A 13,212-nucleotide genomic window follows, 5' to 3' on the forward strand; every position below is an offset into this window, starting at 1 on the left:
ATGCTATAGAAAGTGGAAAGACAATTACTAGTAGTTTGCAGTAATGCAGTGGTGCTGCAAGGAGTCTTTGTGTATAATTAGGCATCATTAGCACAGAGATGGGGCTGAAAGCCAAATATACTGATGGTTTGTCCAATACGGGCAGCATATAAGAAGACAAGTAGACCTAGGACTGATTCTTGACGAACCTCGACAGTAAGGTGGAGAGGAGTGGAAAAAGAAATGGCAAAAGATACAGAGAAGGAGCTGTCAGAGAGGTAGGAGGAGAAACAGGAGAGAGTGGTATCCTTGTGACAGATAGAGCAAAGCATGGTGAAGAGGAGCTAGTGATCCACAGTCTCGAATGCTGCATAGAGATCCAGGAGAAACAGCAGGGAATAGTGATCACAAGATATAGCTGTTAGTAGATCATTAGAGACTTTGTTGAGGACAGTTTTGTTTTGTAATGTTTAACAAGCAAAAACTATATTGTAAAGGGTCAAGAAGAGATTTACCTGAGAGATATCAGATTAGACGGGAGTAAACAAAACCTTCCTAAAGTTTAGAAATGAAGGGAATATTAGGGAAAGGACTATCTTTAGCAGCACAGTTTTGTTTGAGGGATGTTTTTTAATTAATAGATTTATGCTGGCGTTTTTAGTTGAGTAGGGAAAGATACCGAATGAGAGAGAGAGATATTAAATATTATAGTTAGGTGAATGGTGACAGCCGGGAAAGGGACTGAAGGAGATGTCAGAGAATAGGGTAATTTTTGCAGGTAGCAAGGGGAGAAGATTCAAAAAGCCTGCTTATTTCTGTGACCAGTGCAAAGACAGAAAGGGAGCTAGATGCAGTGCAGGATGGAGAACAATACAAGATATTAGAGGACTGAGAGAAAATTTCCTGTCAGATATGGACATTTTTTTCTTTGAAATAAGTGGCAAGATTGTTAGTGCTGAGGATGAGGACAAAATGAGAAGTGTCAAAGAGTCATTCAAAATTGTTGGATAGAGCGGTAATAAGGGTGTTAAAGTAGGTTTGTTTGGAGAAGTAAAAGTCAGAGTTGTATGCTTTAAATAAAAACTTATAATGTAAAAACTTATAATTCAGTCTTGAGCCAGACTGGATTTTCTCCATAGACATTTGGCGCACCTTGAGCATTGCTGGGGAAAATATGTTTGCAGCGTGTACCAGGGTTGTCGCCATCTGTGCTGAGTTGTTCTAAATATATGAGGTGCAGCTTCATTCAGGACATTTTGCAATGTGTCATTATAATGTATTTGTGCAGAATCAGGACATGGGAAGGAGGAAATTGGGGCCAATGATAACTGTAAATTCTTTATAAGTATCTGGGAAATAATAGCATGTACATTTCTGTAAGTGTGGTAAGTGGGGGTGTCTTAAGCGGGGTGACAGTTCTTGACAGAGACAGAAAGAAGGTTGTGGTCAGAGAGCGGAAGATGGGACAAGATCAGATCGAGTGTATTCCGGTCTTAATGCATAGGAGAGTTAGGATCATGTGAAAGGTTAAAGGGACTCTGTCACCTGAATTTGGAGGGAACAATCTTCAGCCATAGGGGCGGGGTTTTTGGGTGTTTGATTCACCCTTTCCTTACCCGCTGGCTGCAATATTGGATTGAAGTTCATTCTCTGTCCTCCGTAGTACATGCCTGCATATTTCCAGAAATGTTAGCACAACTGGCTACCTCACAGTGCTAAAAAAGTAACTAACTAAATAAATAAATAAGTAAATTATTATATATATAATTTACTTAATTGCTTACCTTTTTTTAACAATATGAACACGGTGTGAGGCAGCCAATTGTGTTAACATTTCTGGAATGTGGACATTTTTCTTTTGTTTAAAAAAATAAATTGCAAAAAAAATGACAATAGTAATGCAAAGATATAGCTTATGGCTTTTCAGTCTCAGCAAAGCATAAAGCACACATTCTAGGATACACAAGCCTGGGATTCAGGATTTTGGTTTGTGAGCAAAATTTGGGCAGAGGGATATTAAACTGCCTTCTTTGCTTGCAGTGTGTGAAGAATAAAAAAAAAATAGTGTCATTCAACTGCTGCTATTGCAGTGTATCACAGATCAATTAATTTGAGGTAGCACTGACTCTGCAGCACCAGCATCCTCTTACTACTTTAATCTTTACATTATTATTCATGAACTGAGACTACTACTATTTTCAATGTGTTTTAGCACTGCAGTACTGCATTGCAACCACTCTTATCATTAGACTCTAAAATTCTAAAATGACTAATGCTTTCCCTGCCCTCATCTGTTTCAGTCCCTGCAATAGACCCCCTGAGTAGAAGCGTTAGGCTATTTGATGTAATAGCTGCAAGGTCTTATGGGGAAACCTTCACGACTATGCCTGTCATCATACAGTATCCCACAGTGGCTGATGCAGTCTTCAGTAGTGTGTGAAATGGCTCCCGGCATATTTTTTTTCGAGTCTTCATCAATTAAATTGCAAATTGTTCAACTTTCAGGAACACAGCAGTTTGATCTGCTCTTTTCTACTTATTTAGATTTGCTGGACTGTGAGTGTCTTTTCTAGATCAGTAATTGTTGCTTCAAAATATATTGGACTCTATTATATCAGATGTAATGGCTTATATTTTTGCAGTATCCTAGTGGAACTTAAGGGACTCTAATGGATACCACTGGCTTAAAATACGCCAATAAATAACTCAAGACGTTATGTAATTTTCAAATTTTCAAAGTCAAAGAGTATTGATGATGTAGCAGTCAGCTGCAGCCCCTGATGCGGCCCAGCCCACAGACGCCCCAAGCCGACCGAACTTAGAAGGCATGGGGCATGCATCCCCCGGGGATGCAATACGGACCCTTTATAGCGCAGAGGGGGACCCGGGCCAACGCGACCTAGGGGAGGGCATAGACAGGGGTTCTGTGGCAGCTGAGCATGTGGATAAGGAAAGAGACACGTAGGACTTGATTACACCGCACAACTTCAGGTATAGAGAAAGTAAAGTTTACTAAAGTAAACAGGACATCAGAGTACACAAGGTCATCAGGACACAGGCAAGACATCAGGGTACAGACAGGACATCAGGACATCTGACATCTGACAAGCCTACAAACTGCAGTAACCACCGATCGACCAAACCGCTGCATGACCAGCTCTACCCTCACCTACTGTATCCTCACCCATCCCTTGTAGATTGTGAGCCCTCGTGGGCAGGGTCCACTCTCCTCCTGTACCAGTTATGACTTGTATTGTTTAAGTTTATTGTACTTGTTTCTATTATGTATACCCCTCCTCACATGTAAAGCACCATGGAATAAATGGCACTATAACAATAAATAATAATAATAATAATAATAATCTGGACACATGAAGGACATCAGGACACCAGGACACAGGCAGGGAATCAGGACATCAGGAATACCGGATAGACATCTGGGACACTGGCTTGGCAGCCCAAGTCATCAGCTGGGACACTGTCGTGGCAGCCCAGGTCATCACTTACATCAGGACATTGGACATAGGAAGGACATCAGGACATCAGGGTACATGAGGTCATCAGGACGCAGGCAGGACATCAGGTTACAGACAGGACATGAGGACATCAGGACCCAGGGTCACCGCAGACATCAGACAGTAGTTGTTCGGTTCCGGACATCAGGCTCCAAGCTCCAGACAGCAGTCATCAGGTTCCGGGCATCAGACCTAGGAAGGAACTCATGTGGGTTGGTGCTAGGTCCGCAGGATTGCTGGGCCTGCCAGGAGCTAGCACAGCATGGTATTCAGAGCACAGAGTAGATGCTCAGCAGAAACACCAGTTACAAGAGACTCAAAGTCACTGGGTGCGAGGCTCTGGATGCAGAAGGATTCCAGGAACATAATCAAAGCAGACATAGTTCAGACAGGTTCAGGTACAGGAAAGGCACAGGATCAAGGATTGGGCCTGGATATACCGCCTCCAGGACAGGCGCCAGAACAGAACAAAACAGTAATCAAGGCAAGGACTTTGGTGCCAAAACATAGACAGGAGAGGTGCAGGAACACAAACACACATAGCAAAGTTCAGGAGCTTTGTGAGTAGCTCAGGCCCCGCCCATAGGACAGGGAACTTTAAATAGGAGCTGCCCATCAGCAATTGGCTGGGGACAGCATTTCAAGAACACACCCTAACCCTGATAAAAACAGAGGAGGTGTGGCCGTGCACGCCGTTAGCACAAGCAGAAACCATTACAGCACAATCAGTGCAGGAACTGTGGCTTAGGGCACCTGACAGCGACTGCTAGCCTGAACACATGTGGAAAGTAATGCACCAGCTGAAAATGACCTCACAACCCGCGGACAGCTTCCACAGTAGCAACCAGGGACCGCACAAGCGGATGGTCATGCAGCAGAGCAAAGACCTAACCACCCATGTACGGCTACGCAGCAAAGCAGGGAACTGAGAAGGCTCCATACAGGTAACAGCCCTACAGTATCCCAGCTCAATTAGGGGGGAAAAGAGCAAAGGGATAAAGTAAAGACATGCATTGTCACGCCAAAAACCAGATACAGACAGAACGGATGGAGATGACACTTGGAGGTAGAAAAATGTCTTATACATTTGTACATATATGCTAGCCACCTTAGGGAGAGACCCAAGTTGGGCTAAATGTAGCGGGACGAAAGAGACCGAAAAGCCCTCTACTTAACCATTCTTCTGGAGTTTTCTCCAGGCTTTTGATATTTTACTTTCCAGTTATATTATTGAATATTCAATACTAGATGCTAAGAAAACAGACAGTTTTACAAATGAAATGAGAAGAAATATGTAAGTATCACTTACTAATGTATCATTGTTAAATATATGATTGCCAGAGTAGGAGATCATTTAGATTTCATGACTTGTAGTGTTAGCCAAATTGAATTCAATAATTTTAGGTGATCCCTGGTGAAGGCAAATAAAGAATAGTGTACATTCTGTTCTCCGATTGGCACATGTAGGATCTGTTTTTTAGAAAAGGAGTAAGATGAATGGCCGCTCATTCAATTACTGGTAGATGTAAGGTCTGTTTTTTTTTAGAAAAGGAGTGATAATTACATGTTTCCCATGTCCAAATCCTGTTCCTGTCCATAGCAGTATCTGATAGATAAATATAATACAGTCATAGTGGTTATAAGAAGATTTATATATTCAATAAATTTCTGACCTATGAAATGGATTTTTACAAGTCAGAAAAAACATCACGTACTGATTACAAACATAAACAATTCTACAACCACAATTCAAAAAAAGTTGCAATGCTTTGTAAATTAGAAATAAAGCAAGAATGCAATAATTTGGAAATCTCGTATAGCTATATTTTATTTACAACAGAACATAGAACACAATGAAGAAAGTTAAAATTTTTTCCATTTCATTTCATTTGAGTAAAACTAGTTTTGAAATTTATGGCAGGAACACATCTTAAAAAAGTTGGAACAGGGTTAACAAAAAGCATAAAAAGTAAGTGAAAATGAAAAACATTAAAAATGTGTTAAAAATTTCCTTAACGTAAAATTGCAAAGACTTTGACTATCCCACCATTTACCGAGCATAATTTCATCAAAAGATTCAGAGATGCTGGAAAATACATATTCACAAGGTACATGGCCATTGGTCAATATAGAATGCTTGTGCTCTAAGTTCCCTCAGGTGGCGTTACATTAAAACGGGAGCTTTTTTAGGTTATGCAAATCATTGTATGAGTTTGTCATATTTTCAGAACTTATTGTCTGTGAACACAGTTCGCAGTTCAATTCACGAGTGCAAATTAAAGCTCTATAAGGAAAAGAAGAAGCCATATAATATTATTATTATTATTATTATTATTATTAATATAGCGCCATTTATTCCATGGTGCTTTACATGTGAGGGGTATACATAATAAAAACAAGTACAATAATCTTAAACAATAGTTTACCACTGGTACAGTAGGAGAGAGGACCCTGCCAGCGAGGGCTCACAATCTACAAGGTATCAACACAATCCAGAAACATTAACATCCTCACTGGGCTAAATCTCATTTAAAGTGGATGGAGGAAAAATAGAAAACTGTTCTGGGATCAGATGAAACAAAATTGTAACTTATTTATGGAAACCACAGACACAGTGACCATGTTTGGTTGATGAATTGAACAGTGCTCTGTGAGATGTTTTTAGAGTTTGGGCTATTATTTTTTATAACCTAACCCTGCTTTACTGTTCTCCACAACTTTATCCCTAACCAAATTTTTGAATACGTCACCACCCCTCATACCCAGTGATGCCTGGTTTATTGCCATGACCTTGAAGCCTCTTGCATCAGAGTTATGGGACATTTTGAAATGCCTTAGTGTTGGTAAATCATATAAAATCTAAATAAAATACATTTACGTTTGTAGGGGTAACATGGAAACATTTGGAAAATTTCACAGGGTAAGGAAATTATTCACTCAGGATTTAATTTAGAAATATCAGACTACAGGGGGTCTGAATATAAATGCACATCACAGTTTTCAGATATATAACTTAAAAATAGTTAGAAAGCCACATAATTTCCTTTACGTTTCATTAATACTTGCTACTTAGTGTTGGTATAACCACACTAGACCTCCACCAGGCTGATTAGAGCAAGAAAAAGGTTAATCAAAGAGTACATTGGACTAAAAGGTTACAAATTTTATTAACAAAAATACATTAAATGACAACAGACTAAAACCACTATTGTAGGAAACCAAAGGGATCCAAAAATAACACAAGGAAGTACCGCAGGAGCACCTCAATCAATACAAGTTTACATAAGTAGGCAGAGGTTGGGCAATTTAATGCCCACCCCAACACTCAAAAAGTGAAAGCAGTTGCTGCACCAGCCTAGTATAAGGAGTTAGGTAACCTCTAGTAGAAAATAAAGAGACCGGCCTAGCAGGTGCACAAAGGCACATGTTGCATAAAGTGCGTATAAAAAGTGCCCACAAGGTGCCAATATTCAGCTAGTACTTACAATCTTCGTACTGTGTCTGGATCCCCTGACCTGACGCCGCTACGCGCGTTTTGCTGTAACTTCGTTAGGAACGTGACACTTGTAGCCCGTTTCCTGGATATGTCTGAGTGTGGTGGCTCTTGAAGCAGTGACTCCAGCAGCAGTCCACTCCTTATGAATCTCCCCCATATTTTGTAATGGCCGTTTCTTAACAATCCTTTCAAGACTTGTGTAGTATGTCAATGCCTGCCTTCTGAACATCTGTCAAGTCAGTAGTCTTCCCCATGATTGCGGAGCTACTGAAACAGACTAAAGGCCCCTTCACATTAAGCGACGCTGCAGCGATACCGATAACGATTCGGATCGCTGCAGCGTCGCTGTTTGGTCGCTGGAGAGCTGTCACACAGACCGCTCTCCAGCGACCAACGATGCCGGTAACCAGGGTAAACATCGGGTAACTAAGCGCAGGGCCGCGCTTAGTAACCCGATGTTTACCCTGGATACCATGCTAAAAGTAAAAAAAAACAAACACTACATACTTACCTACCACTGTCTGTCCTCCAGCGCTGCGCTCGGCTTCTCTGCTCTCCTCCTGTACTGTCTGGGAGCCGGAAAGCAGAGCGGTGACGTCACCGCTCTGCTTTCCGGCTCACAGCCAGTGCAGGAGGAGAGCAGAGCACAGCGCTGGAGGACAGACAGCGTTAGATAAGTATGTAGTGTTTGTTTTTTTTACTTTTAGCATGGTAACCAGGGTAAACATCGGGTTACTAAGCGCGGCCCTGCGCTTAGTTACCCGATGTTTACCCTGGTTACCAGTGAAGACATCGCTGGATCGGTGTCACACACGCCGATCCAGCGATGTCTCCAGGGAGTCCAGCGACGAAATAAAGTTCTGGCCTTTGTTCAGCGACCAACGATCTCCCAGCAGGGGCCTGATCGTTGGTCGCTGTCACACAGAACGATTTCATTAACGATATCGTTGCTACGTCACAAATAGCAACGATATCGTTAACAATATCGTTATGTGTGAAGGTACCTTAAGGAATCTTTTTAAATGCTTAGCACATGCTTTGCAGGTGTTTTTTGTTAATTATTCTAATTTACTGAGATAATGACTTTTGGGTTTTCATTGGCTGTAAGCCATAATCATCAACATTAACAGAAATAAACACTTGAAATAGATCACTCTGTCAGTAATGACTCTATATAATATATGAGATTCTTTTTTTGTATTGAAAAACCAAAATAAATTAACTTTTTGATGATATTCTAATTTAGTAAGAAGCACTTGTACATTATTGCTTGCTGCAGTTTTAATTAAAAATTGTTTTATCTGTGCAAGATCTAACAATTCTCTGAATACTCAGCTCTCTATAGTCCTGCCTAGAGCATTGTTTGGCAGCTTTCCATGCACAGGCAGAAATCAGTGGTTGGACTACCTGACAGCAGGCCAAATAGTCCTTTAATGATAAACTCCTTGCACTAAGCACATCAGTAAAGGTACTGTCACACTAGACGATATCGCTAGCGATCCGTGACGTTGCAGCGTCCTCGCTAGCGATATCGTCCAGTGTGACAGGCCGCAGCGATCAGGCCCCTGCTATGCTGTCGCTGGTCGGGGAAGAAAGTCCAAAACTTCATTTGGTCGCTGGACTCCCCGCAGACATCGCTGAATCGGCGTGTGTGACACCGATTCAGCGATGTCTTCACTGGTAACCAGGGTAAACATCGGGTAACTAAGCGCAGGGCTGCGCTTAGTAACCCGATGTTTACCCTGGTTACCATCCTAAAAGTTAAAAAAAACAAACACTACATACTTACCTACAGCCGTCTGTCCTCCAGTGCTGTGCTCTGCACTCCTCCTGTACTGGCTGTGAGCGTCGGTCAGCCGGAAAGCAGAGCGGTGACGTCACCGCTCTGCTTTCCGGCCTCTGTGCTCACAGCCAGAGCAGAGAAGCAGAGCGCCGAGGACAGACAGCGGTAGGTAAGTATGTAGCGTTTGTTTTTTTTACTTTAACGATGGTAACCAGGGTAAACATCGGGTTACTAAGCGCGGCCCTGCGCTTAGTTACCCGATGTTTACCCTGGTTACCGGCATCGTTGGTCGCTGGAGAGCGGTCTGTGTGACAGCTCTCCAGCGACCAAACAGCGACGCTGCAGCGATCCGGATCGTTGTCGGTATCGCTGCAGCGTCGCTAAGTGTGACGGTACCTTAAGTGACAAATTGCCGAATCAGTGTCTCTATCTTTACATTATGCTGATCTCAGATTAGGTAGCAAAATCCTGTTGATAGATGCCCTTTAACTAAGAACTTTCTAGTAGTAGCTGAAAATAGGCTTTCTAAATCAATCAGCCCCATTCTATATAAATATTATTCCTTTATTTATAATTAGGGATGGGTGGACCTATGGATGTTTTGGTCCGTTGGGTTAAGCCCCACTCTCTAAAAAACATTTAGTTAGGGTACTCGAACTTGATCCCGAACCTGGACCCCATTCAAATGAGTGGGAAGGGGAGTGGGTGAAAATCTTGCAGTTCCAAACACCATCTCTGATCAGCAGTAACCTTACTGACATTACTATCGATCACAGAGCTGCGGTTCCTGATAATCCATAAGGCTGTAGCCTCTGCTCTGCTACATCTGGTTGCATTGCTGAACGGTGACATGAGCAATTTGACTGCTCAGACAAGCAGCCAGATAACACTGAGCTAAGCTTGAGAACGTGGCTGCATGTGATTGGTGGTGATACCATTAAGGGTACTGCTGATCACACCAAGCAGTGTTCTCACGCTAAGCTCAGTGTGATCTGGTTGCCAGGCTGAGAGGTCAAATTACTTATGTCACCACTCAGTAATGCAACCAGTTGTAGCAGAGATGGGGTTCATGGTGAGACATCAACATTATGGATTAACTTTTTTTTAAATTATTTATAAAAATAATTTAAAAAAATGGCGTGGGGTCCCATCTATTTTTAATAACCAACAAAGGCTAAACAGACAGATTGGGGCTGATATTGGCCCCCTCCCAGACTAATGACATCAGCCCTCAGTTACCTCTCGGCTCATCACACTTTCACTGGTGCGTAGGCAAGTGGGGAAATGGTTTTGAGACGGACATAAAATAGCTGACATTAACCTCATGAGTTAGTAATGGAGAGGAGTCTATAAGACACCCCAATTACCAACCCCGTAGTCAAACATAAAAAAACACACACAGAAAAAACGTCCATTAACTGAACAAAACACTCCTGACAAATCCCGTTTTCCCATTTAATAGCATAAAAATTAAAATAAAAAATAAAAGCATTCCTCACCTGTCCACTGTTAATTCATAATGATGATGTCCCATGAAGAACACCAGCTCTGCTACATCTGGCTGCATTGCTGCGGGGTGACATCAGCATTGTGACCACTCAGCCTGGCAGCCAGGACACACTGAGCTTAGCGTGAGAACGCCGCTGCGTATGACTAACCTTGAGTAACCTTAATGACAACACCGCCCATCACTGCAGCTGCGTTCTCACGCTTAACTCAGTGTGTTTTGACTACAGGGCTAAGTGGTCACATTACTAATGTCACCACTCAGCAAAGCAACCGGATGTAGCAGAATTACTGTTCTTCGTGGGACATCATCATTGTGAATTAACATCAGACAGGTGAAGATTACTTTTTTTGCTTCAATTAAACAATTTTTTGGTGGTTGTCTTTCTTACTTTTGACTACAGGGTTAGTAATGGGGACATCTGATAGATGCTTCTCCAATAATAACCCCTGGGCTTGATGTCAGCTGACATTACAAAGCTGATATCAACCCCAAAATATTACACAACTTGCCAAACATCAATGCAAGCAGGAATAGCATTGCAAAGTGCCAGGATTTGTGCATTTAATGGATGCACCTTTTTGGGGCGGCAGCGAGCTGCTATTTTTAGGCTGGGGAGAGAAAAATATAGTTTTTTTTAATTATTTATTTATTTAGCCTTGAAAAAGATCAACAATGTACATGAGTTTGGAACCTGTATCAGAGTCATTGGACCTACATTTACCCAATTTAGTGATGGCCAACACATGGTCGGCTGTATACGGCAAGAATTAAAAATATAATTCTAAAATTAAACTTTTTTTGTATTGATGAGAATGATGCATTCATTAGATGTGCCATTTTTGGGGGGCCGCTGCGAGCTGCTATTTTTAGGCTGGGGAGGGCAAAATCCACGTGCCTTCCAAGCCTGAGAATTCCAGCACCCAGGTGTCTGTTTACCATTGACAGGTGCTAGGTGTCAAGTTCCCACCGCTGCACAGGGGGAATCTCGAACCATGTCCTCTGCAGTCTCCCATTCTTCCCCAGCCACAGTGAAGTCTGCTTAGCAGAAATGTCAGTCCCAGCGTCTGGCTCATGCAGATACTGTGCCGCCCCAAGTTCAGTCTTTGTAACCAGCATTGATCAGCAGAGAGCAGATGTTCCAGGAACTAAGTCCTGCTTTTCTTCTACTGAGCATGCCCGTGGAACAACATCTCATTGGAGGTTGGAGGTCACATGCTCAGGTCCTGTAGCTGCTCTGATTGGACCACTGGGAAGGTCCTGGAAGGCTACATCTATAAAAGGCTCGCATGACCGCTCGGCCATGCTGTAGTATAAATCTATAATCGTGTGTGTGGATGTATGTCTGAATCTGGTGAAAGCTCCAAATCATACCCATTTATAGTGTTTTTTAATGTACTTGAGTGATTGATCTACAAATTGCCAGATTGTGCCATCGAGCACCAGGCACAAATTTTCTGCATCAATTTGCAGCAACTGCCAGTCTGGCACCGTGCGCAAATTGTGCGCCTTCCTAGCCCTAGTTAGGGTGGTTAGTGGCATCCGCCAGTGTGGCGCTGTATGCACTCTGTGCGGTAAATCTTTAATTAGTCCTGGGTGGGAACTCCTGCTTGATCTCAGAATCTGACTCAGGGCATCCTCAATCACCAGCATAGTGGGGGTGTATTTCAGGGATCCAATTAGTGTCTATCTGTTGCACCCTGTGACTGCTAACAGGGCACAGCGCTTCCTTTGTTCCCCTGCGACTCTGTGAAGCAACAGAGTTGGTATCAGTTCATACAGGAACCCGTATTTATTCTGGTGTAGTACTGCCATATAGTGCCGCCATTACCTAACAGCAAGTTCCAGCTTTGCACGGTGGACCCCGGGCTGCGAACACACCTTATTACTATGTTTATATTTATTCAGTGCGTTACGCCAACCCTAACAACTGGTTCTCAAAATGGGGGGGACCCCATGCTGCTTTTTTTTAAAATTATTTATTTACATCATTTAAAAAAAAATGGATTGGAGCTCCTCTTTTTTTTGACAACCAGCCAAGATAAAGCTGACAGCTGAGGGCTGCATCTCCCAGCTGTCGGTTTTTCCTGCACTTGTGATGAAAATAGAGGGAATCCCAAGTCTTGTCATGTTGTATTTATTTATTTACTTTTCTTTACACAGTGCGTCAGTCAATCATTGCCATGCCAAAACTTGACAAGGCTGTGATGGGGCCGGAAGTGACTACAAAGGAAATGCTTGTTGATTGACTGTACCACCACCTTTCAAGAAGCTCAGAATGCAGAACCTGAACTTTAACATGGACTTCTGGGAGAAGTCCATGTTCATTGTACGAGTACGAACTACAGGTGTCGGGTACAGACCGTGAACTTTGCTGTTTGGGTTCGCCCATCACTATTCATAATTGCAGTTTTTGCAACAGGGATTTAATTCCATACCAAAATGGTGCCCAAGACAATTCTCTAAAAATACCAATTGACAATTTGTTAAGACTGTGCATAACTGTGCATACCTTATGTCAAAATAATAAAGCTTTTCAGATCCAGTTAAGAAATGTATATAATGCATCATTCTCTTCAATACAAAAGAATTTAATTTTAGCATTTTACTTTTTATTCCTGTCTTATCCAGGCAACCATATGTTGGCCATCGCTAAATTGTGTAAATGTAGGTCTAATGTCTTTGATGCAAGTTCCAAACTCATTTACATTCTTGATTTTTTCAAGGCTCTGTGGAATGTAAGACAGGCTACATTGGTTGTAAAGCAATTTCATACATTTATATACAAAATGACACAAGAGTGGCAACATTTAACAAGTAAAAATGACTTTCATTATAGCGGCAGAAACGACAGAGGACAAACATACCTTCTGCAAGATGAAGAATGAGGCGCTATTATTATGCAAATTGACTTCAAGAATAAATAAAGCGT

The sequence above is a fragment of the Ranitomeya imitator genome, chromosome 5 (genome assembly GCF_032444005.1).
Source record: "Ranitomeya imitator isolate aRanImi1 chromosome 5, aRanImi1.pri, whole genome shotgun sequence".
Taxonomy (NCBI): Eukaryota; Metazoa; Chordata; class Amphibia; order Anura; family Dendrobatidae; genus Ranitomeya; species Ranitomeya imitator.